The sequence below is a fragment of the Pelodiscus sinensis genome, chromosome 28 (assembly GCF_052426305.1).
Source record: "Pelodiscus sinensis isolate ZL-2025 chromosome 28, ASM5242630v1, whole genome shotgun sequence".
Classification (NCBI taxonomy): Eukaryota; Metazoa; Chordata; order Testudines; family Trionychidae; genus Pelodiscus; species Pelodiscus sinensis.
The window spans coordinates 18126604-18151573 of record NC_143079.1 but is presented as its reverse complement, the minus strand read 5'-3'; the positions used below and the strand labels follow the sequence as shown (position 1 = coordinate 18151573).

Below are 24970 nucleotides of genomic sequence, written 5' to 3'. Positions count from 1 at the left end.
GCAGATTAGCCAAGTCAGAATTGCAAATGCAGCAGGGATTTAAATTTTCCTGATTTTAAGAGGAATAAAGGATCTTCTGGAAAAGGCTTTATTTTCCAAAAGATCCCCCGTGGCATTTGCATTAACATGGCTGCCGCTTTTTTCCGGCTTGTAGATAAGTAGGAATAAGAGATTCTCCGGAAAAGAGCTTATTTTCCGGAGGATCGCATCCAGACTGGCACTTTTCTCCGGCTTATCTACAAGCCGGAAAAAAGCGGCAGCCATGTTAATGAAAATGCCGCAGGGGATATTTAAATCCCCCATGGATTTTCCTATTCCAAAGTGCTACATTTGCATCCCTATTACGGAATAGGGGCCAATGTAGACACAGCCATGCAGCGGGGAAAATTTAAATCCCTGCTGCATTTGCAATTCTGACTTGGCTCATCTGCATCCCTTTTCTGGAAAAGGGTGCCAGTGTAGATGTAGCCCAGGAGATTTTGATTGGCTGCCAGGTGCTCCACATGCTAATCAGAAGGCGTGTTTCTGTAAACAGGGACATGGAGCATATTGTAATATGCAGATTTCTAAACCTGGTGGAGCATGTTTGAATGGGACAAGCACTTTGCTGAGATTATTTCTGTTTTTTAGTTTTCTAAGTGTTGTGTGAAAATATTCCTCATGAGGAGAAAGTGAATGCACACAAGTGTGGGTGTGTAGAGAAGCAGGTGCTAATAAGACTGTACTTTCAGGGATCATTTCTATAGTTGGTAACTAGAGAAATGCAGCTGAAGGTGGTTGGTCTCGCTATCTATGAGAATGAGTGATAGTGTTGTTTTTTGAGCATGAAGCAAGCAGATGGTGTTGCTTTCATGTAATTGCTGTCTTGTTAATGATTGTTCTTTCTTTCCTGTTGGGAAGCTGGAGGAAGAGAGCACAGGCTGAATGGTTAACTACTGTCAAAAAGTTCAAAATTAGTTTTGCAGTAGAGAGGAATGGGGATTTCGCTTTATTGTTTTGTTTTGGTTTTTGTTTAATTCCTGGATTTACTTGTAGGCTACATTTACACTGGTATGACTTTGTGCAAATACTTTTAACGCAAGAATTTTTGCAGTGCACCTACACTGGCCTGTGCTTTTGCGCAAAATCATTCGTGCCAATGTAGATGCTCTCTTGTTTAAGAAAGTTCCAATGGTTCGCTGGCCATTTTAGCCACTGGGCTTTGTTGTGCAAGAAATTAACGTTGCTGTCTACACTGGCCCTCTTGCGCAAGAATACTTGACAAGAGGGCTTATCCGTGAGTGGGCGCATCAGAGTGTTTGCGCAAGAACCACTGATATTGTACGTTACAAACTCAGTGTTCTTGCGCAAATACTTGTGGCCAGTGTAGACGGGCGGCAAGATTTTGCGCAAAATCTTGCCAATGTAGACATAGCCGAACTGCTCTGGTCTTGATCCTGATGTTTTCATGCTTTTCTCTTACTTGCTGCTGGGTCTTTTTCATGTGCTTCTCACACTGGATTTAGCCAGCCCCTTGGATCTGCCTCATGCCTTGTCTCCCATCTGTTCCCTAGTGGCCCTGCGGGAGGCAGAGACTAGCTGCAGCCCAGTGTTAATTATCCCTTGGGTTAGTGTCTTTCTCCCATAACGTGTAGCTAAGATATTTGTTAGTAACTGGCAGGCGCCGCGGGGGCTCACACCTGAACAGGCACACGACCTCAATATTGGTGCACAAGACAAAACTCACCTGCTCCTGGAAAAGAAACACTGACTAGCAGTGAGGCCCCTCCCTGGCAGCACCGAGCAGTGAGAGCTGAGTGAAGGGGGAGGCAGGGCCAGGGGGAGAAGGCTCCATGACTGTGTCAGAGGGAGGCTCTGCCCTGGCCAGTGGGGAATCGTTGCCTCTCCAAGGGGCCCAGGCCTGGTGGGTCATTTCCCCAGGTTACTGAGTGGGGGCTGGAGCCAGTTCTGGGTTGTCTCCTTCAACAACCAAACTGAACCAATAGATCTTGTGCTGACCTGACACTGCGCTGGGCTAGTGCTGTGTGTGACACAGAGCTTCCTGCAGGGCTGCCCACACGGGAGAGGGGAGGGGCAGTTTGAGTCACCCAGCTCTGCCCCTTCTGAAAATGAAAATGGCAAATGTTGTCTTAGCAGTGCCAGGGAGGTGGAAAGGAGTCTGATGTAATCTCTTGGGTCACAGCTGCTGTCACATAGGTGAGAAAAAGAGACTAGGCAGCTGTCACATGAAACTGCAGGCTGGTTTCCCTGACTGGGAATTGAACCCAGGCCACAGCAGTGAGAGTGCTGGATCCTAACCACTAGACCATCAGGGACACATGAAACTTACCTTTTTGCTCACCTACACTAGCCTTTCACAGGCCATTTTCTGTCCACTTCAGGATGGGGTGGCAGGTCCATTCTCCCTTGCTCAGAGGCGACAAGAGCAGAAACCAAACAGAACATCAAAGCAGCCAGACTGAGTCATGTGACTTGTCCAACTAGCCCAGGATCCTGTCTCACAACAGCAGCCAATTTCATTGTCCGGAGGGAATCCTCAGGACAGACAGTTATTAAGTGATCCCTGCAGTCGCTCATTCCCAGCTACTGGAATACACCAGCTAGGGACACCTGCCCTGTCCATCCTGGTGAAATGCCATTGATTGACCTTTCCTGCATTAAATTATCCAGTTCTGTTTTGGACCTTCTTGTAGATTTCACCTTCACAACATCCTCTGGCAAGGAGTTCCACTGGGTGCAAAAATGTTTCCTTTAGTTTATTTTTAACTTGGTTTCTGGGCTCCCTGAGGCCCTTTCACACACAAGGGCTTTCTCTGCAGCGTGCTGGGGGGAGAAACCCCTGAGCCAGTGACACGGACTGACCTGGGCGCAGGCCAACAAGGGGGGTTTCAGTGAAGCTACATGTAAATGGATCCATCTAGTAACCACTGCCAGCCACATGCACAAGGGAGGGGACTTTAGCCAAGGAAGCAAGGACTCTGAGGGAGGGGTGGAAGTGAAGGGAGTTAATCAGATGGACGGGAGTTTCCAATGCTGGGCTGTGGCGAAGATGGATGAGGGGATGTCACAGGGCACTAGCACAGCAAGGGGACCAGAGAGGCCCTGCTGCACCGAGAGACATGGCAAAGCCTGGGATTGAGCCAGGGACCTTTAAATGTTTCATCTTAGGCTCCCCACACTGAGCTCCCCATAAACCCCTCTAGCTGGTTATTAACTGTCCGGGATGTCTGGCAGCCGTGTCACTAACATGATGCCGTCGTGCCCGGCCCAGGAAGGCGCGACTGGTGTTTCCTGCCACCTGCAGTTTGACTTGCTCCTTCCCCCCATTCCTGCCTTAGCTCCCGGGTTGACCCGGCAGCTGAAGTGGTCGGGGGCCCAGCAGCCTGGGCAGGGAGTCAGGTGGCCAGACCCTGGTGGCAAGAGTCTTGGTGCTACTTGTTTCCCTGCCCCCTCTGGTGCCCTCACTCCTCACCCGCAGCCCCTGCTGCCTGCCTGGGTCCCTGTGCTGTGTCAGACGCTCAATGAACCCTCCTGTTTCACACGGGCTGGGAGTGGCTCTGGGCTAGGGCACAGGGCTGTGTCATTCCCTGTGGGAGCGGGAGGCCCCCGGAGCCCAGAGCGAGTGGACTCCCCAAGGGGCGCACGGTGAGAGACAGGGGGCTGGCGGCTCAGGGAGGGGCAGTCCCAGGGGGCAGAGGGCACCAGTGACTCTCGGCTGGCAGCTGACACTCTGCTCCTTGCTTCCCTCCCGCTGCTTCACCTCCCAGGGCTTCTTTCTCCTTCCCTGTCCATAGCAGGCAGCTACACAAAGGCAAGTCACCAAACCAGACACCCCTGTGGCCAGCATGGGGCTTGCACCCACGACCTGGGCGTTATCAGCATCAAGCTCTAAACAGCTGAGCCAGCAGCCCACGAGGGGCCCTTTGGGAAAGACCCCACAGGCAGCTGCAGGGACGTCTCTGCCGCTGCCCAGAGCTCGTCTCTGATGGGGCCACGGGCGACTCACTGAGATGTGGGCTGGCTAGTGCAGAAGTCAGACGATCAGGAGCCTGGGTGGGTTCAGGGGGGCCTTGAGCAGGAGCAGGTTCGGGGGAGGGGCTGCTGGGCCACTGAAGCAGGTGACCAGTGATTGGCAGCAGCTCTGTGGGCTGGGCACATGGTCCCAGTCTCCTGGACATATGGAGCCTCCCTCTGTGGCTTGGGCTGGAGGAGCCATGGGCCAGCCACTGCAGCAGCAGGAATTTGGGATCAGGTCACCCCACTGGGGACAATGGAGGGAAGAGAAGAGTTTTCCCTGCCATTAGGGGAAAGCTGGCCAGACCCTTTTAGCCACTGGGTCTGTGCAGACTGGATCCTCCTCCTACCAGTTCTCTGGCCTCAGTCCTGCAAAGCTCTCAGCCTTTTGCCTGTTTCTGCTTCCCTGTCCATAGTAGGCAGCTAAAGTGTGTGTCTGGGGGTGGAGAAAGGAGAGTAGTCACTGCAGTGAACAAACATGCAGCCAACATGGGGCTTGAACCCATGACCTTGGCGTTATTAGCACCACTCTCTAACCAACTGAGCTAGCCGGCCTTCAGAACCCGAGTTCACAAATGGTCCTTTCAGAAAGGCTCCTCTTCTCTGACAGGGCCACTAGCAACTCACTGTGATGTGGGCTCACTAGTCCAGATGCTTTGAGGTTTGGTCAAGTTGGCTGGTGGCCGACATGGCGCACTGAGACCCAGGGCAAAGAGGCAGCCGGAATCTCTTGCTGCCTTGCCTCCCAGCTTCTTGCCTCCCAGCTTCTTCCCTGTCGGCAGCAGCCGCAGCCCCTTTCAGCCACCGGGAAGAGAGGCAGGAATGGGGCCAAGTAACAAGTCAGGCTGAGGGGGCAGGCAAAGCTCATCTTGCCTTGCAGGGCCACTGGCAACAGCTTCTCTCTTGTGCGCTGCTGCTGAGGAGAAAAACACCGTGAGAGGGACCAGAAAGACCAATTTAAAAGATTGTTTGGGGGGGGGGGCACCTGCTAGCGCCAGGGGGGCAAGAGTCAGAGACTGACAGCACCTGGGGACCACAAAAGAGACCACAAGGGTAAGCAGCAAGCTCCAGGCAGGTTAAGTTTTAGGGCCCAGCCCATCTCAGCCAGGCAGACCATAGCATCAGACTGAGCTCCAGGGGGCATCAGACACCCAGCAGGAGGCACAGAACTCTTTCTCTGGGGAGCCTGCAGATAAGGAGCCCAAAGCTCATAAAGTTGGAGGGTTTTGCAGCAACCAGCCCAACCCCAGCAAGTCCCACAGAGATTTGAACTTGGATCACATGATTCAGAGCTCTGAGTGCTGCCTCTTACACCATGGCTACATCTAGACTGGCATGTTTTTCCAGAACTGCTTTTAACGGAAAAGTTTTCCGTTAAAAGTATTTTCAGAAAGAGCATCTAGATTGGCAGGACACTTTTGCGCAAAATCACTTTTTGTGGAAAAGCGTCCGTGGCCAATCTAGATGCGCTTTTCAGCAAAAAAGCCCCGATCGCCATTTTCTCGATCGGGGCTTTTTTTGCAAAAAAGAAATCTCTGCTGTCTACACTGGCCCTTTTGCGCAAAAGTCTTTTGGAAAAAGACTTTTGCCCGAATAGGAGCAGCACAGGATTTCCGCAAGAAGCACTGATTTCTTACAGTAGGGAGTCAGCGCTTTTGCAGAAATTCAAGTGGCCAGTGTAGACAGCTGGCAAATTTTTCTGGTAAAGCAGCTGATTTTCCGGAAAAACTGGCCCGTCGAGAGACAGCCCATGGGACCTACATGAGCCAGCAGTGATTCAATTAGGCTGAACTGGAGTTCTGGCTCATGGCCACTCGGACCAGCTTTGCTTGTTTCCTTCCACCCAGAGCCCCCTTCTTCTCCTGGGCTGCAAGGAGCCTCCCTGGGATGCCCTGAGACAGGCACAGGGCTCTGCCTCCCCATAACCAGCCCCACCCCACCCAACCGGCTTTGGCAGAACAAAGCGGGGGGGGGGGGGGGCTAGCTAGACTGCTCCCTTCTTACACACTTCAAAATGTCCACTCCTAAACAGGACTGTGTAGCCTAAAAGATAAGGCATCTGACTTTGGGTCAGAAGACTGAGGGTTTGAGTCCCTTTGCAGTTGTGTTGATTGTGCTTGTGGGTCTGGGTGTCTTATGCTTGGAAAGGTTCTTTAACAATGTGTGTCCATTGGAAGGTCTCTAGCTATTTGGCAGATCTAAACGAAAGCAGACTGCAGAGCAGCAGCAATTAACTGTAGAGACTGGGCTCACATTCCATCTAAGTGGCATTTCAATAGGGTCACACTAGGCTGTCACCAGGGGGTCTGATCCTATTGATCAGCTGTATCATTAATGTTGCTGGGGGAAAATCAACAAAGGCGGTGAAGTATGATTGGTTAGGTAAATCATAATAGTATGTTAGCTTTGGTTAGTAACATTAAACTAAAATAATTGGTTAAGCAGGACTAAATTATCACTATATAAACAGGGGTCCAAGAAGGAGACCAGGGAGAAGAAGGAAAAGGGGAAACGAGAAGAGGAAGAAGGAGGAAAAGGGAAAGGAAGGGAGAAGACCAAGGAGGAGGAGGGAGACCTGGAAGCAGAACTCACCTCCAAGGCAGCCTCACACCAGAGCGCCCAGGACCCCTCTGCATGACGGTTGAAATGGTTTGCTGTGTGAATTCTGTCAGGTGACATCAGGCCTGGGCAGTGGGATTATTTACCAGTTCCCCTGAGCTACTAGGAATCAGAGCTGTGATGGCCAAGTGGTTAAGGTGTTGGGCTAGAAACCCAATAGGGTTTCCCTGTGCAGGTTCAAATCCTGCTCACAGTGAGGTCTGTGTTTTGGTCACACCCCTTCCTAGGGCAACAAGGTACCCAAACTCTGAGACCCAGGAGAAGAACATGCCTGTCCCATCAGAAGGGACACCTGTGCTATGTCTACACTTGTAGCTTCTTGCATGAGTAATATGCAAATGAGGAATATTGCTGAGCCTCATTTGCATAGCTAATAAGCCACCACCACTTTTTTCAGAAGAGACTCTTGCACAAGAAGGAGTGTCTACACTGCCCCTTCTTGCACAAGAAAAAGACTCCTGTGCAATGCGATTACACCTATTAATTTTCACTAAACACCATTATCAGACTACCCAGTGCACATTCCTACCTTCCTTTGTGCACACAACATACCTGGGGCTCTAATTACTGGCCACCTGCCTTTCACACAGATCATTGATCCTTGTGACTTTCAGGTACATTCACATGGCAGCTGTTTAAACATAATGTGTTTCCATTGCATGATCAGCACCAGAGTCAAGGAAGGGAACCAACCAGCATCAGGCTTGAACCCATGACCCTAAGATTAAGAGTCTGAGGCTTTACTAACTGAGCTAGCCAGGCTGTATGAGAAAAGTTTCCTAATATCCCATCTCAGGGTAACAGGAGCCAAGTGTTCTCCACTGCCTGACTCAAGGCTCTTTCTTGCCCCCAATTTGGGGTTCTGGTCTGTGGAGAGGTTTAAACTCGAACCCCACTCCCGACACACCCACTTCTTTCCCCACAAGGAACGGACCCATTTCCATCTGTGACATAGTGGGGGTACTTGCTGGGCTGTGGTGACCTCTGCTGTCTGGAGCAAGACCCAGCAGGGAAAATCTTATTATGCAAAGGTACCATACCCGTTGAACCAGTCTACCCCCCATGGGGAGAAACAAAGGGAGGTGGAATGCTGCGCTGGCTGGGGGGCAGGACTGGAAGAGTGGGAGTTAGTTGCTGGCTGGGAGCATGGAGGAGACAGCCTAGGGAAAGGGGCTGGAGTTTAGGGGCCCAGTCTCCCCCATCTCAAGGGGTCCTGAGGCATCCTAGCCCAGCTCTGTGACCAGATTACATCTGGGCTGTGCTGTACCCTGGAGAGGCAATAAACTTCCTCTATTCCACCGGCTGGTGCAGTCTGTTTGTGCCATTTCGGGGTGCAGGAGACGGGGGACCCCCAACGCGCCGTCACACCATCTCTCCAGGGACAGGAGAAGGGCTCAGCCTGTTTCATTTTCTGCAGGAACGAGTGGGATCCATGCGTCCTGTTCCCCAGTGAGAGGTATGTGTCCTCTTCCCCCCTTTCCACAGACACAGCAGGCCAGGGGGCTATGAGCCTCCAGAGGCCCCTTCCTACTTGGCCTCCCACAAAGCTGGGGTGAAAAGCTGCTAGACCCCAGCCCTCCTGGGCCAAGCCATGGCAGAGGTAGCTGGATTCACTCCCATCTTCTCCTGCCTGTGCCCTGGTACTGAGGGGCTGGCCCCTTTCCTGCTGCCCCAACTCTTATTCCCACAATGCACTTTGTGCAGGGGCCATTGGTCTTTGTGCCAAGGTGCGTGGCTGGCAGCCAGGACTCAGGGCCCTTCCCCCAATCCCCCCTCTGACCTGCTCACACTGTCTGGCTGCCTCCAGCACTGTCTGAGCTCAGAGGTCAGGTGGGTGACCTGCCCTGCAGCTGTGATGGCATCAGGCCCTTCCCGCCAGCCTGCTCCGTCTGGAGATGGAGCTCCAGTGGCCTCAGACACCCAGCAAGCGGAACAAAACTCTCTTTATTGAACCTCAGGGCACGGAAGCCAAAGCACTTGAACCTTGTAACAACCAGCTGAGTCTCAGTGGGTCCCACTATGAGATTTGAACTCAGATTGCAGGATTCAGAGTCCTGAGTGCTGCCCCTTACACCATGGGACCTGTGGTGTGAAAGTGCAGTGGGCACCTCTGACTCTCAGCTCTCAGGCTGGCCTCTGCTCTCCTGGCTCCCTCCAGCTGCTTCATCTCCCAGGACTCCCTGTAAGAAATGTGTCACTTTCACCCCTGGGAGCAGCTCAGCCAGGCAAAGGGGCTGCCTGGGGCAGGACATTAGCCCTGGAGGGCAGGGGTGGGTGTGGCAGTGACATCACAAGGGCCTTTTGCAGCCCCTCAGCTTATTGGCTAAAGGAGGTTGGAAGGTGATGACCTCACAGAGAGTCCATGACAGTGGCCAGGTGGGACAGGCTGCAGGGCAGGGGCCATCTCAGAGACCCCCCCCCCCATGGCTTTGCTGCAGGGAGTCGCCTTGAGAGTTGCCCTTGAGGCCTTTTTGGAGCCTTCTCCTTTCCCACGACTAACGGACCTAGATGCCAGACGTCCCTGTAGAGAAGGGAAGAGTCTCCAAGAAGGCCTCTGTAAATGCAGCAGGGGAATTAGCTCAAGTGGTAGAGCGCTTGCTTAGCATGCAAGAGGTAGTGGGATCAATGCCCACATTCTCCAACTGCAGCTCAGCTCTTAACCCTTATTTTCACTGTCAGGGGCTCAGTGGCCCCCTCCCTCTTCCTACCTGCTCTCCCAAAAGAGACAGACCTGGCTTCCCTTTCTTTGCCACCAGCAATTGCCATGCTGCAAAGCAGAGAGTGGAGATATCAGGCTCTGTGGTGCAATGGAAAGCATGTTGGACTTTTAAGCTGCAACAAAATACAGGACTATGTAGCACTTTAAAGACTGACTAACGAGATGGTTTATTAGATGATGAGCTTTCGTGGGCTAGACCCACTTCCTCAGATCAAATAGTGGAAGAAAATTGTTACAACCATATATAGCAAAGGATACAATTAAAAAAACCAAACACATATGAAAAGGACAAATCAAATTTCAGAACAGAACGGGGATGCGGGGGGGAAGGTAAATGTCTGGGAGCTAATGATATCAGAGGTGATAACTGGGGAAGCTATCTTTGTAATGGGTAAGATAACTAGAGTCTTTGTTAGGACCCCGCCGTAAAGTGTCGAATTTTAGCATGAATAACAGTTCAGAGGATTCCCTTTAAAGTGCAGTTTTAAAAGGCTTTTGAAGCAGGAGGCAGGCAATTAAGTCATTGAGATAATGTCCTTTCTGAGTTAAAATGGCAAGAAACTGGTTTTTTTCTGTATTTTGTTTCAGCTACCCTAGACTAACATGGCTACTTTTCTATCACTCTTTTAAGCTGCAGTGATTCATGTGAGCCCAGCTAGACATTAAGTGCTCGTCTACACTGGCCTCTTTTCCGGAAGGGGCATGTTAATTTCAACTATCGTAGTAGGGAAATCCGCGGGGGATTTAAATATCCCCCGCGGCATTTAAATAAAAATGTCCGCCGCTTTTTTCCGGCTTTTAGAAAAGCCGGAAAAGAGCGTCTACACTGGCCCCGATCCTCCGGAAAAAGCACCCTTTTCCGGAGGCTCTTATTCCTACTTTGAAAAGGGCGCTTTTTCCGGAGGATCGGGGCCAGTGTAGACGCTTTTTTCCGGCTTTTCTAAAAGCCGGAAAAAAGCGGCGGACATTTTTATTTAAATGCCGCGGGGGATATTTAAATCTCCCGTGGATTTCCCTACTACGATAGTTGAAATTAACATGCCCCTTCTGGAAAAGGGACCAGTGTAGACGTAGCCTCAAAGTTTGTGGGTTCAAGTCCCATGAGTGTCACTTTAGCTGCTTTCTCATTTCCAGGGCGCAGCTTTTACAGAACAGGCAATCCTTAGGGTGAAACTGGGGTGGGCTTGAGTCCAGACAGTTCCCAGCAGACCCCAGTGAGGATGGAGGGAAGGGCTGATTCTTGTGTCTGGGGCTTGGCGTTGTTCTGAAAGGCTTCAGGTGCCATTAGATCGTTTTATCCCTCCCTGTCTCCTACCAGTGCTGAGCAACACTCAGGCTATGTCTGCCCTACACTGCTCTTCTGGGAAAAGCTACGCAAATTTCAAAACCCAGTTTGTGCAGCTTTTTCTTCTGCTTTTTTTTTTTTTTTTTTGGAAGAGGCTTTTCCGACATTTGGCCTGTTACACTGGGCAAGTCACACAAGGGAGGCAGCAGGCAGAGCCAGCCCAATGCACCAGCCTGCCAGGGCGGGGAGGCCAAGGCACAAGCAGCTGCCTGGCCTAATTTATCTGGCTTCCCCAGGTTGGCACCCAGGGGCATTATCAGCTGACGTTACCCCCACCCTCCTCTGTCACATGAGCGTTGGGCTCATGAACAGGCTGGTCAGCAGCAGCTGCAGTTACCTGGGCAGCGCAATAAGAGAAGACCCTGTGTTTCTGCCTGGCTTTGAACCAGGGACCTTTTGTGTGTTAGGCAAACATGATAACCACTACACCACAGAAACACATTTCAAGAGATGGAACTTGTCTGACTGTTCTGTTTCTAGCTCTTTCTAACACCCTGCTCTGCAGGGGAGGGGGATGCTCCTTGTGAACACTCCACCTCTTGTTCTCAGGGAAGCACCTAATTTCCTCACCAGCCCCTTGAGATTTGTAGCTCAAAGCTGGAGCTGCTGTGGCAGGAGGTGAAGCTACAGAAGCTGACAGGGGACAATCAGTGGGCGGAGGGTTATTTTTTCTCCCCCCTGGGCTGATGTGGCTAGAACTGAGGAGAAGAAAATCCTCTTCCCTTCTCCTCAGAAGATGGAAATTGCAGTTGGTTCTCTCTCTGGTTCTACTAAAGCTGGACCCCAGGACTAGACTTTTTCTTTCTAAAACCCTGGCGAAAACTGAGAGCCAACTGCTCACAGACTGAGAATGAGAGTTAAAGAAGGGCACCACCCAACATGGGGTTTGAACCCATAACCCTGAGATTAAGAGCCTCATGCTCTACCAACTGAGCTAGCCAGGCTGCCTGCAAAAAAGTTCCTAATATCCCATCTCAGGGTAACAGGAGCCAAGTGTTCTCCACTGCCTGACTCAAGGCTCTTTCTTGCCCCTAATGTGGGGTTCTGGTCTGTGGAGAGGTTTGAACTCGAACCCCACTCCCGACACACACACTTCTTTCCCCACAAGGAACGGCCCCATTTCCATCTCTCCAGGGACTGGTCCATTCTCTGCAAAATGCTCAACCTCTTCCATTTTCTGCAGGAACGAGTGGGATCCATGCGTCCTGTTCCCCAGTGAGAGGTATGTGTCCTCTTCCCCCCTTTCCACAGACACAGCAGGCCAGGGGGCTATGAGCCTCCAGAGGCCCCTTCCTACTTGGCCTCCCACAAAGCTGGGGTGAAAAGCTGCTAGACCCCAGCCCTCCTGGGCCAAGCCATGGCAGAGGTAGCAGGATTCACTCCCATCTTCTCCTGCCTGTGCCCTGGTATCCCTCAGGTGTCCATGTTGTTCACTTACCTGTGGGCTTTGGGCACCTGCCCCTTCAAACCTAGTTTAAAGCCTCCTCACTAGGTTAGCCAGTCTGCACCCAAATACTCTTTCCTTCCTCGACAGGTGAACCCCAGCGCTGCTGAGCAGCCCTTCCTGCAACAGCATCCCATGGGCAAGGAAGCCAAAGCCCCCTGCCCACGGAGCTGTAGTTTTCTGTGCCCAGGGGACCAGACACCACCTGGGCTCGGTGGCTGGAGGGAAGTGGGGAACGGCTGCACTTTGGGAGTCAAAAGTGTTGTCTGGAAACATAAAGAGCCATTTTAAAGATACTTTGGAGGAGGGCACCATGGCTTAGCTGGCTAAAGCACCTGCCTCATAAACAGGAGATCCTGGGTTCAAGTCCCAGTGGTGCCTTATTGTAACCTCCCCAATCAGCCTTTTCCTGAACCAGCAGTTCCATGGGTGGCAAGGGGAGGTCTCTTCTGTGTCCCAGAAGGGCATAAGTAAATGTGGGCAAAGGTTACAACAACACACCACTCGGACTTGAACCCAAGATCCACTGTTTATAAGACAGGTGCTTCAGCCAGCTAAGCCATGGTGCCCTCCATGACAAGGGCCTTGAAACTGTTCTAATTTAGGGTGCCAGACACCCCCTTCCCATTCCAAAGTGCAGCCGTTCCCCATTCCCCTCCAGCTCTTGCCATGACTCAAGGCCTGCGCAGCCCAAGACATTTGATCCAAAACAGAACTGGATCATTTAATGCAGGGAAGGTCAATCAATGGCATTTATCCAGGATGGACAGGGCAGGTGTCCCTAGCTGGTGTATTTTAGAAGCTGGGAATGGGCGACAGGAGGGGTCACTTAACCATTGTCTGTCCTGAGGATTCCCTCGGGACAATGAAATTGGCTGCTGTTGTGAGACAGGATCCTGGGCTAGTTGGGCAACTGGCATGGCCCTGTCTGGCTGTTCTGATGTTCTGTTTGGTTTCTGTTCTTGTCCCCTCTGGGCAAGGGAGAATGGAGCCTCGTCCTGAAGGGGACAGAAAGTGGCCTGTGAAAGGCAAGGGTAGTTAAGGAGAGAGCCATGTTCATGTGTCGCTGATGGTCTAGTGGTTAGGTTTCAGCACTTTCACTGCTGAGACCTTGGTTCAATTCCCAGTCAGGGAAACCAGCCTCATCTGTACTCATGAAATCTGCCAAGTCTTTGCCCTTTTCCATCACAGGGAGGGCCAGTGGGCTGAGGGAAGGGAGGGGCTGGGGTGCCAGAGGCAGGCTCTGACTGGCAGACACTGCCAAGCACATTTCTCAGGCAGCCCCTTCCCTGCGCAGGGGGTACAGGTCACAGGCCTGGGTGAATAAGAGCTTGTGGGGACTGGCCAGGGCTTCAAGCAGGCAGCTCCCATTGGCCACAAACAAGCCTGGAGCAGGGACCAGGCATGAAGCCTTTTCCTCTACAGCTGAGAGACACAAAGGGCCCAGCAGCCCCTTCTCTCAGCCGTGCGTGGGGGCAGGGCGAGCAGGGAATCTGCCTGAGGCTTCTTGCTGCCATGTTGGGTGGCTTCATGGGCTGGATCCAGCCCCCTGGCCTGTATTGCCCAGGCCTGGCTTAGGGGGAACCTTGGCTCTGGGCTGTGGGGGAGGGGCGCTGTGGACAGGCCAGTCTGGCCTTCCTGGGCAGGGCATAACGACATGCTGCAAAACATCCTGGACAGAGAATTACAGGCCAGACAGGGCTCTTATCACAGCCAAAGTAGCTCAGTGGGGAGAGCGTTAGACTGAAGATCTAAAGGTCCATGTTTCAATTCCAGGCTTTGGCATGCTCCAATGGGGGCTAATTACTTCAATGTGATGGTTTTGCTTAGAGCTGTTCTCACAACCTGCACTGCAGGAGAAAAGGGGAGATGAGCTGCATCCTGGGGCTCTTCCTGCTTTCTCTTGGCCCTGGGTTTCTATCCTGCCACAGGGCAGGTACAAGGGCTAAATTTGGGGGGAATCAGGTGACACCACAAAAAACACTCCCTGTTGGTGGTGCTGGAACATGGCATCACATGAGCATGTTGCTAACACCCATGTCTCCCCCCCTCAGGGCCACTAGAGGCATCCAGCAGCTCTGTCCTTGCACCCTGGAGCTGTCTGTCTGGGCCATGCACTCACACACACTGGCACCTCCCTTTCTAGGACATGGCTCCTGTTGTTCTTTCCTTTACTCAGCCTGGGAGTTGGGCTTATCCCAAACAACAGGGGCTGTGTTTACCTGGGGAGCCACAAATAGCAGCAGAACCCCTTGTTCCCACTTTCTGCTGGGCTTTGAACCAGGAGCCTTTTCCACATTAAGCAAACACGATAACCACCACCCCACAGAAACATGCTTGTCAGTTTTTTTCTGTACATAAACTTGGACAAATATTCTGTTACTAATTCTTTGCCCAAGGCAGAGCAAGAGCAGGGAACAAGACTCCCCCCCCCCAATACTTCTCTAGACCCTTTGCTCCCAACACGGGGGGTGGGTGGGTGGGGGGGGCTGTATGCCTCGGGAGGAGTGACCCACATCATATCCCCAACATTTCTGCCCTTCATGGATGGACCTTTGGGGGCAGGCCCAGACGCTCCATCCTCTCAACTCCTATCACACACTGGAGCAGGGCAGCCCCCAGGGGTAGGGCTGAGCCATGGGGTGTTGGGCAAGGGGCAGAAGCTGCAGGAGCTGAGCATTTCCCTAGAGCCCAGGGACCCATAAGGAGGCACCATGCTCTATGTCTCTCTCGGAAGGCGCAGAAAGGGATTGACTGGGGACAGGGAGAGTGGCCCACTGGTTGTGCAGCTTGTTGTCTGGTTAGGGGTGTTGTCAAAACACAGGCCTCGCTGTGAGCAGGATTTGAACCTGCGCAGGGAAACCCTATTGGATTTCTAGTCCAACACCTTAACCACTCGGCCACCACAGCTATGAAGTCAATAGTGTCCCAGGATCAGGGAAAGTGGTAACTAATCCCAGTGCCCAGGCCTGACCTCACCCGCCCCACAGAATTCACACAGCAAAAATGGCTCCAGAACAGGGCAAACTTGGGGGCTCATTGCTGGGCCCTGGGATGAAGCATTAAACTAGCCCCCTCCTGCGGGGCCTGTGAGTGTTGCTGTCCCTGCTGTACAGACAGGGCCATGGAGACAGGGAGAGATTCACTGAATGGGCCAAGGTCGCCTAGCGAGTTAGAGCCCAGCTCTGCCCCCAGCGTCCTGCCCCACCCACCGACGTGCTGACTCCCTGGCTGCCAGGGGGCTGTTTTCATTAGCATCTTTTGTTTTCTTTTCTGCTGGGAGACATTGGGACAGTTGGCCAGGGCGTCCCGCAGTTGCCATCTCCGTCTGTGCAGGTGCTGTCCAGAGCCCCGACTAGCAAACGCTGACACTGCTGTTAGGTCCAGACCAGAGGGGAGTGTTTAAGGGTTATTTCGGAAGAAGGGTTTTCTCCCCAAATAACTGCATCTAAACGGTGTTTTTTATTTCATAATAAAGTATTTTGAAACAGCACCCGGACACGATTATGCAAATAGAGCGCAGGATATTTAAATCCCGGTTTCATAAATTTGCATCCCTCTCCTGAAGGAGACTGCAAGTATCCACATGTCCTGGGTGTTGCAACCTCCCAGTACTCACCTGATGTTCCCTCCCCGCTGCCTGAAGACGTTTGGGAGTCCTCCTGCCTCCCCTGGAGCTGCAGGTCATCCGCGTTGTCATCCTGAAGCTGCAGCCGCTGCTGCCCAGGTGTCTCCATCCCAGACTCCACAACTATCCCTGGAGACAGGGGCTCCCCACACCCCGGGATTCGGTCCAGTTCCTCACAGTATGCACAGTGCTGTGGTGCTTCCCCAGAGCGGGACCTGCCCTCACGGGTCCTCACGTACCCCTCCCGCAATTCCTTGACCTTGGCTCTGACTTGGTAGGATGCGGGGGTAGGAGGGAGGTGACCTTTCTTTGCAAGACCATTGGCCATTGGCCATAAATGTCCACATTCCTCCGCCTGGACTGCAGGGCCTGCAGAGACTCCTCCTCAGACCACAGCTGCAAGAGGGTCTTTATCTGTGGCTCAGACCATTTCAGTGATTGGTGTTTGCTGCCTTTTGCTTGATTTGATTCCCAGCCAATGCAAGGTGGGAAGGGAACAGGCAGCCTCCAGGGGGAGATCTTATTTAACCCTGAGCAACAGGCACAAGTGGGTCCACAGCCAAGGGCTCCCTCTCACTGCTTTTTGTGGGGAGCAGCTCAAACAAAGCTAATTTCAGCATTGTGGGGTCTGCATGGGGCTTGTACCCGTGACCTGGGCATTATTAGCATCAAGCTCTAAACAGCTGAGCCAGCAGGCCCATGAGTGGCCCCACAATAGAGGGAAGAGAAGAGTTTTCCCTGCTATTGGGGAAAGCCAGCCAGGCCAAGGGCCTTTTAGCCACTGCGTCTGTGCAGGCTGGAGCCTCTTCCTACCAGTTTTCTGGCCTGAGTCTTGCAAAGCTCTCAGCCTTTTGCCTGTTTCTGCTTCCCTGTGCATAGCAGGCAGCTAAAGGGGGGGGGGGGGGCGGGGAGGAAGCAGTAGAACAGTTACCACAGGGCATGAACCCATGACCTTGGCATTATTAGTTCCCTGCACTAACCAACTGAGCTAGCAAGCCAACCAGAGCACGGCTCACAAATGGCCCTTTCAGAAAGGTGCATCAAGCAGCTGAAGGGCTGTCTCTGCAGCTGCCAATGGCTCTTCTCTGACAGGGCCACTAGCGACTCACTGTGATGTGGGCTGGCTAGTCCAGCTGGTTTGAGGGTTGGTCAAGGTGGCTGGCGGCCGGCATGGCGCACTGAGACCCAGGGCAAAGAGGCAGCCGGAATCTCTTGCTGCCAGCACCTTGCCTCCCAGCTTCTTCCCTGTCAGCCACATCCCCTTTCGGCCACTGGGTCAGCCCAGGAAGGGAGGCAGGAATGGGGCCAAGTAGGGAGTCAGGCTGAGGGGGGCAGGCAAAGCTCATCTTGCCTTGCAGGGCCACTGGCAACAGCTTCTCTCTTGTGTGCTGCTGAGGAGAAAAACGCCCTGAGCAGGACCATAAAGACCAATTTAAAAGAGAATTTAGACGGGGGCACCAAGCGGGCAAGAGTCAGAGCCTGGCAGCTTCTGGGACACAGAAGAGGCCTCCCCTGGCCACCCATGGAACTGCTGGTTCAGGAAAAGGCTGATTGGGGAGGAGTGTTGGGAAGAAGGAAACCACAAGCCTGGAGCGGGTGCAGAGGCTGCCATGACTGGCACTGGCAAGGCAGGGCTCTGACTGCAATTGCTGGGACAGGAGAGCCAGCGCCAAGTGCCCTTGTGATTCCCTGGGGGTGTCCGTGCTCAGAGAGCCTGAGGGTGCAACCTCTGCAGCTCCTGCAGCCATGGAGAGTGAGGGTCTGTGGGCATCAGGTGCTTCTCACTTGTGGTTTCCTTCTTCCCAACACTCCTCCTCAATCAGCCTTTTCCTGAACCAGCAGTTCCATGGGTGGCCAGAGGAGGCCTCTCCTGTGTCCCAGAAACACATAGGAAAATGTGAGCAAAGGCTACAACAAGGCACCACTGGGAGTTGAACCCAGGTTTGTCTGTTTACAAGGCAGGTCCTCCTTGGCCTGATAGGTGTAATTGCTCTACTCTATGGTCCCAGACAACACCTTTGACTCCCAAAGTGCAGCAATTTCCTTCCAGCCCTGGCAGTGTCTGCGGCTGAGGCTGAGCGGTACAAAGGAAGATACAAGATCCCTGGTGGGTCTTTGCTGGATGAACGCGCCTGAGGAAACACAAAAGGGGATGTGGGACAGTTTGAGTCACACACACAGCAGGTGGCACAGCTCAGCCAGGGACCTTATCCACTCACAGAGCTTCACAGCTTCTCCACCCCCCAAACCCCTCCAGCCAAACTGCCCCATGGGCCTCACCTACACCATGCTCAGGGCCTGGGGATTTTCTGTCACTTTGCCAGACCAAATAACTAACCTCCCACTGCTCTGGAGTTTCTCACCAGCCTTCTCATCCTCAGGTTCTGCTTTGTCTCCAGACAGACCCTGCTCTTCTACTGCTACCTCCCTCTGGCTGTCACTTCTGGAGCAAGATGCATCCCTTTATTCTGACTTTGTACACCTGGGCTTTTAGCACTCAGACCTGCACCTAACACCAGCATTTGCTAGTGAGGGGTCTGAACAGCTTCTGCTGGGAGGAAGACAGCCTAGCAGAGCATCTTTTCAGAGAGCAGAGGAACATAAACTCCTTGTCAGTGAGAGGAATCTGTCATTTCAGGTGGGACTTGAACCCACAATCCCTGGCTTAGAAGATCAGGGCCTTGTCCATTAGGCCACTAGGGCACACAGAGAGCACAGTGCAAGAAATTCACCTTCTAAATGTCCCTGTGAGTGTTGCTGTCCCTGCTGTACAGACAGGGTCATAGAGCCTCAGGAGGCTGCAGTGGTGGGAGACGCGTCCCTGGTTTCGGGAGGGAGACGAGACGTCAAGGCCCATGACTCGGAGCCAGCTGCTGATACCCATGGAAAGCTGATTTTCAGAGGGGTGTGATCAGCCCTTCCTGTGTATCTGGCTTCTTCAAACCAACTTAATCAGTTGCTAAAAGTTGAAGAAGGGACATTTAGAAGGGTGAATTTATGTCTCTGGGACTCTTTTCCGTGTTCTCCTGTACCCCGATGGACAAGGCACTGATTTCTTCAGCTAGGGGTTATGGGTTTAAGTCCCAATGGAGCTTGGTCCCCAGACTGATGAGAGACTGATGAGAGCTGCTGTCAGGTGCCTGATGCTCTCCCAGCTGTTGGTCAGGTCACCTGTTCAGCCTGTGCTGGAGGCAGCCAGACAGTGTGAGCAGGTCAGAGGGAGGATTGGGGGAAGTGTCCTGAGTCCTGGCTCCCAGCCACGCACCTTGGCAGAAAGACCAAGGGCCCCTGCACAAGGTGCATTGTGGGAATAAGAGTTGGGGCAGCAGGAAAGGGGCTGGCCCCTCAGTACCAGGGCACGGGCAGGAGAAGATGGGAGTGAATCCTGCTACCTCTGGGGTCTAGCAGCTTTTCGCCCCAGCTTTGTGGGAGGCCAAGTAGGAAGGGGCCTCTGGAGGCTCATAGCCCCCTGGCCTGCTGTGTCTGTGGAAAGGGGGAAGAGGACACATACCTCTCACTGGGGAACAGGGCGCATGGATCCCACTCGTTCCTGCAGAAAATGAAACAGGCTGAGCATTTTGCAGAAAACGGGCCAGAGCCCTTCTCCTGCCCCTGGAGAGATGGAAATGGGTCCCTTCCTTGTGGGGAAAGAAGTGGGTGTGTCGGGAGTGGGGTTCGAGTTCAAACCTCTCCGCAGACCAGAACACCACATTGGGGCAAGAAAGAGCCTTGAGTCAGGCAGTGGAGAACACTTGGCTCCTGTTACCCTGAGATGGGATATTAGGAATCTTTTTGAATGCACCCAGGCTAGCTCAGTTGGTAGAGTGTGAAACTCTTGATCTTAGGGTCATGGGTTCAAGCCCCATGCTGGGCGGTGCCCTTCTTTAACCCACATTCTCAGCCTGTGAGCAATTGGCTCTCAGTTTTCACCAGGGTTTTAGAAAGAAAAAGTCTAGTCCTGGGGTCCAGCTTTAGTAGAACCAAAGAAAGAACCAACTGCAATTTCCATCTTCTGAGGAGAAGGGAAGAGGATTTTCTTCTCCTCAGTTCTAGCCACATCAGCCCAGGGAGGAGAAAAAATAACCCTCCGCCTGCTGATTGTCCCCTGCACCATCTGGCGCAAGAGCCTCTTCCACAACAATGGTGGCTCATTATTATACAAATGAGGCTCACCCACTGCCCTTGCCACTGCTCCTACCCGCCGCCCGCCAGCCGCCCCATCCATGCTGCTGTGGGTGCCAGTGTCTCACCACACTGTGAAATCAGACCAGAGACGGACACTGTCAGTAAACACTCATATCGGAAACGCTCCTCTGGATGCTGGGCCCACCAGAGCCGTGTGCCGCTGCCATCTGCCTGCTCCGTGGACATCTTCCCATTGCCGAGTCCGCGCCGAGCCAGACTTTGACTAGACAGCCCATCTCTGGGCACCCAGGGGCTACATCTACTCTGCAGGCTTCTTGCTCAAGAATGGCCGTTCTTGCGGAAAAACTTGAGAAGCATCTACACTGCACGCGCGTTCTTGAGCAACTAAATTTACAGCTCAAGAGGGCATCTTGGGCAAGAGTTATTCCTCTCCCCATGAGGAATAAACCCTCTTGTGCAAGAGCTCTTGCACAAGAAGGTAGTATGAATGGGCAACAGGGTTTTTTTGTGCAAGAAACCCCTATGGCTAAAATGGCCAGCAGAGATTTCTTGCACAAGAGAGCGTGAACACTGCCACGGACATTCTTGCGCAAAAGCACATGGCAGTGTGGACGTGCTCTTGCACAAGACATTTTGTGCAAGAACTTTCACAAAACAGTTCTTGTGTAAGAAGTATGCAGGGTAGATTTAGCCAGGGGGTGTTTGGGTTTGTTACGAGCACTGAGCTTTGTACAACAGCCCAGGGAACATTGTGAAAAGCCAAAACCTTCCAGCCCTGGGTGTCCCTGGCCAGGCTGCGAGTGGCACAAAGGTTCCTGGCAGTGCTGGCTTTGGGTAATTGGCAACAGTTCAGATGAGGTGGCCGAGTGGTTAAGGCGATGGACTGCTAATCCATTGTGCTCTACATGCATGGGTTTGAATCCTATCCTTATCTGGTGTTTGCAGCCCTTCCTCTTGCTTCTCCCAGATCTCTCTTCAGTTCAGTGCCAGCCCCTCCTGTACCCCTGCCTGCCCCAGCCCCTCCCACTGCAGCCTGGGGAAAGGGGAAATCTCCACAGAGACACTCCCAGCTGGGACCCTCAATCCCTTCTGCCCTCAAGGGGAAACCTCCCAAAGGAGATTCCAGGCAGCCAGGCCATGGGGGTCTCTGAGATGCCCCAGCCCTGCAGCCTGTCCCACCTGGCTGTTGCCATGGTCCCTCTGTGAGGTCACTGCCTCCCAACCAATGAGCTGAGGTGCTGCACAAGGCCCTTGTGATGTCACTGCTGCCTTGCAGGCTCATGTCCTGCCCCTGGCCAGCCCCTTGGCATGTGTGAGCTGCTCCCCCTCTGCCCCCGTCACTCAGGGCTGGTTCTGGGGCTCACGCAGGGAACATCAGAGGCTGCTCAGGGGGCCACATTGCTAGGCCAGGGGCCCTCCTGTGGGGCTGTGAGTGTTGCTGTCCCTGCTGTACAGACAGGGCCATAGAGCCTCAGGAGGCTGCAGCGGTGGGAGACACTTCCCTGGTTTCGGGAGGGAGACGAGATGTCAAGGCCCATGACTCGGAGCCAGCTACAGATACCCATGGAAAGCTGATTTTCAGAGGGGTGTGATCAGCCCTTCCTGTGTATCTGGCTTCTTCAAACCAACTTAATCAGTTGCTAAAAGTTGAAGAAGGGACATTTAGAAGGGTGAATTTATGTCTCTGGGGCTCTTTTCCGTGTTCTCCTGTACCCCGATGGACAAGGCACTGATTTCTTCAGCTAGGGGTTATGGGTTTAATTCCCATCTGGGGCAACAGTTTCCTCTCACTGGTGATGAACTTACTTTCTTCTGCCCTCTGAGTCAGTTGGTAAGGTTTATCCACTGTGGCTGTCTTTCTCTCTACGACAGTGGTCTCCCACCCTTTTACACTCAAGATCACTTTTTAAATCTCAGAACAGGCGAAGATCTACCGCCCCGCCCCTTCCTTGAAGCCCCGCCCTCTCTATTCTCCTCCTGTCCATCACTTGCTATCCCCAGCCCTTACTTACACACTCTGATAAACAGTTTATTTTTAAATTATGCGATACATACAATTAAAATCAGGTGTTTATAGCTATGAAATAAATGGTCTGTTTTTTATTCATGCTATTTAAATCTAAAATGAAGCTTTTATAATTATACATTTTGTGGGGACAGAGTTCTGCCGCTGGGGGCAGGGGAGAGGGAACAGGGTGCTGGGAGGGCAGAGGACAGGTTTCTGCAGCTGGGGACAGGGTGCCAGTGGGGACAGAGTTCGGGGAGTGGGGACAGGAATGGGGATAGAGTTCTGTAGCTGGGGACAGGAGAGTGGGGACAGTTCGGGGAGTGGGGACCGAGTTCTGGGACTGGGGCCAGGGGCGTGGGGACGGGAATAGGGACAGAGTTCTGTAGCTGGGGACAGGAGAGTGGGGACAGTTCGGGGACTGGGGACAGGAATGGGGACCGAGTTCTGGGGCTGGGGCCAGGGGAGTGGGGACAGCATTCTGTAGTTGAGGACAGGAGAGTGGGGACGGGAGTGGGGACAGCGTTCTGTAGCTGGAGACAGGGGAGTGGGGACAGCGTTCTGTGTCTGGGGAGTGGGGGCTGGGGAGTGGGGTGCCAGTGGAGGCAGAGAGTCCCCTGCATCTCCCTCCTCCCAAGATTCTCCCCCCCCCAGGGAAACCCGTGCATGCCTGCCCCGGGGCCGGCCCCCCACTCCGTGCAGGGAAGGCCCGTGTGCGCGCGCCTGCCTAGGGAGCTGACCTCCCCCCACGCCGGGAAACCCCCTGCATGCCTCCCACGGGTCTGACTCACCCCTCCTGTGAGGTGCAGGGAGCCGATGCTCCCTCCCGCAGTACACCCGGCCGGCAGACCAGCAGCTCGCGATCGACCTGTTGGTGACCACGGCTCTAGAGAAACTGTTATTAGACCCCTCACTAGAAAATGCTGGTGTTAGGTGCAGGTGTGAGTATTAAAAGCCCAGGTGTACAAAGTCAGAATGAAGGGATGCATTTTGCTCTAGAAGTGACAGAGGGAGGTGGCTATGGCAGAGCAGGGTCTGTCTGGAGACAAAGCGGAGCCTGAGGATGAGAAGGCCCATGAGAGGCAGAGACTCCAGAGCAGTGGGGGGAGGGGAGGGCTAGTTTTTTCGTCTGGCAAACAGACAGAAAATCCCCAGGCCCTGAGCATGATGCAGGCAAAGCCCATGGGGACTACCTAGTCCATCAGAATTTATTATTTTCCTTGTTTGGCGGTTTAGAAATCACAGCTGAGCTGGTGGATTATTCTTATTGTGTGTAACTAAGCATTGCAGCCCAGGGATTTTCCTTGCATAATTAATTGGGGTCCGTTTTTGAACAAGAGACTTTTGCGCAGAGGAGCTGTGTAGACTGGGGCTCTTCCTGCCTCCTGATTCCCCTGGTTCCAGCCTGACCTTGGCCTGTAGTGCTTGCTTGGCAAGTAATCCTTAGGTTGCTCTGCAATTGACAAAAAGTTTGTGGGTATGAGCTGTCAATCACATTTCTTTGCTGCACAGGCCTTGAGACCCCTCCAACATTGGAGGGAAATGGGGAATGGCTGCACCTTGGAATTCAAAGATGTTGTCTGGGACCAGAAATTCGAACAGTTTTAAGACACTTTTCTTTTTTCAGAAGAGGCTTTTCTGACATTTGGCCCATCTACATGGGCGCAAATGTGGGGAAAACCTTCTCTTTGGGAAGAGCCTTATTCCTAATACAATGAGGAATACAGGCCTTCCAAAAGAACACGCCCACATTTTTGGAAATGATCTAAAAGAGTCGACCCATTCCATAAACACAGCAGAGTTTTTCACAGATACAAAAGCTACCCTGGAAAAGCTTTATAGTGGGTTTGTAGCCAAACAGGGTGCCATGGCTTAGCTGGCTAAAGTGCCTGCCTTGTAAGCAGGAGATCATGGGTTCAAATCCTAGTGGTACCTTGTTGTAGCCTTTGCATGTTTTCCTGTGTGCTTCTGGGACACAGAAGAGGCCACCTATGGAACTGCTGGTTCAGGAAAAGGCTGATTGGGGAGGAGTGTTGGGAAGAAAGAAATCACAAGCCTGGAGCAGGTGCAGAGGCTATTGGCACTGGCAAGGCAGGGCTCTGACTCCAATTGCTGGGACAGGAGAGCCAGCAGCACATGCCCTTGTGATTCCCTGGGAGTGTTAGGTCCCAGAGACTCTGCAAGGGATGCAAATGTAGACACTCAACATTGGAAATGAAGCTGGGATTTAAATATCCTGCACTTCATTTGCATATTCACAGACTGGTGCTATTTGAAAATACTTTATTTTGAAATACAAAACGCTGTTGAGATTCGCTTATTGCGGGAGAAAAACCATCTTGTTAGTCTTTAAAGTGCTACATTGTCCTGCATTTTGCTTCAGCTACCCCAGACTAACACGGCTACATCTCTATCACCCTTCATCAGGACTAACCCTTAAACCTCATTTCATAAGGAGTAAGGGGGATTTTGAAAGAAGGGTTTTCTTTTCGAAGAACTGTGTCTAGACAGTGCCTGTTAGTTCAAAATAACATATTTCGAAATAGCAGCCAGACATGATTATGCAAATCTCCACTTCATTTGCAATGTCACTCGGCTGAATTTGCATTGCTCTCTGGAAAGAGGAATGACGTGCAGACAAACCCTCACATAGGGGAGATGCAAAGATCAGAATTTCCCCGCCTCCCTCAGCTTGTCTGGCTACTTTGCCCCATTTCCTGCCTCCCTCCCTGAGCTGACCGAATGGCTGAAAGGGACAGCAGCTGCTGATGGGTAAGAGGTGCTGGGAGAAGACCGGCAACAAGACCCTGGAAGCAAGAAGGACCTTCCCTGGCCACCCACCATTCAGTCTGACAAGACCATAATATGTGAAGGGGGAATTTTTACTAACAGCCTCCTCTGAGCTGGAATTCCAGCTCCTACAGTGACCACTGGAAAGGGGCAGCCCAGTAGGGACTGAAAACCACTGCTCCAGTGGTTTGAATTCACAACCTCAGCATGTTTCCTATACACACTGCTTCATAAATACTGCGCACTGACCCATTGCACCA

At 52.7% G+C, this 24970-nt stretch overlaps 10 non-coding genes across 10 annotated transcripts; 6 read left to right on the top strand and 4 right to left on the bottom strand.

The window, feature by feature from the left end:
- Positions 1–715: 715 nt before the first annotated feature.
- Positions 716–929, top strand: LOC142824079 (small nucleolar RNA U3). The gene has a single exon (XR_012899106.1). It is a non-coding gene; the product is annotated as a small nucleolar RNA U3 (small nucleolar RNA).
- A 1314-nt stretch (positions 930–2243) lies between these two features.
- TRNAE-CUC (transfer RNA glutamic acid (anticodon CUC)) lies at positions 2244–2315 on the bottom strand. Its single transcript has one exon. It is a non-coding gene; the product is annotated as a tRNA-Glu (tRNA).
- Positions 2316–6747: 4432 nt separating this feature from the next.
- TRNAS-AGA (transfer RNA serine (anticodon AGA)) lies at positions 6748–6829 on the top strand. Its single transcript has one exon. It is a non-coding gene; the product is annotated as a tRNA-Ser (tRNA).
- A 2372-nt stretch (positions 6830–9201) lies between these two features.
- On the top strand, positions 9202–9274 carry TRNAA-AGC (transfer RNA alanine (anticodon AGC)). Its single transcript has one exon. It is a non-coding gene; the product is annotated as a tRNA-Ala (tRNA).
- A 1788-nt stretch (positions 9275–11062) lies between these two features.
- TRNAV-AAC (transfer RNA valine (anticodon AAC)) lies at positions 11063–11135 on the bottom strand. Its single transcript has one exon. It is a non-coding gene; the product is annotated as a tRNA-Val (tRNA).
- Positions 11136–11568: 433 nt separating this feature from the next.
- TRNAK-CUU (transfer RNA lysine (anticodon CUU)) lies at positions 11569–11641 on the bottom strand. The gene has a single exon. It is a non-coding gene; the product is annotated as a tRNA-Lys (tRNA).
- Positions 11642–12448: 807 nt separating this feature from the next.
- Positions 12449–12522, top strand: TRNAM-CAU (transfer RNA methionine (anticodon CAU)). The gene has a single exon. It is a non-coding gene; the product is annotated as a tRNA-Met (tRNA).
- Positions 12523–13853: 1331 nt separating this feature from the next.
- On the top strand, positions 13854–13926 carry TRNAF-GAA (transfer RNA phenylalanine (anticodon GAA)). Its single transcript has one exon. It is a non-coding gene; the product is annotated as a tRNA-Phe (tRNA).
- A 1043-nt stretch (positions 13927–14969) lies between these two features.
- Positions 14970–15051, bottom strand: TRNAS-AGA (transfer RNA serine (anticodon AGA)). Its single transcript has one exon. It is a non-coding gene; the product is annotated as a tRNA-Ser (tRNA).
- Positions 15052–23781: 8730 nt separating this feature from the next.
- Positions 23782–23855, top strand: TRNAT-UGU (transfer RNA threonine (anticodon UGU)). The gene has a single exon. It is a non-coding gene; the product is annotated as a tRNA-Thr (tRNA).
- Positions 23856–24970: the final 1115 nt, after the last annotated feature.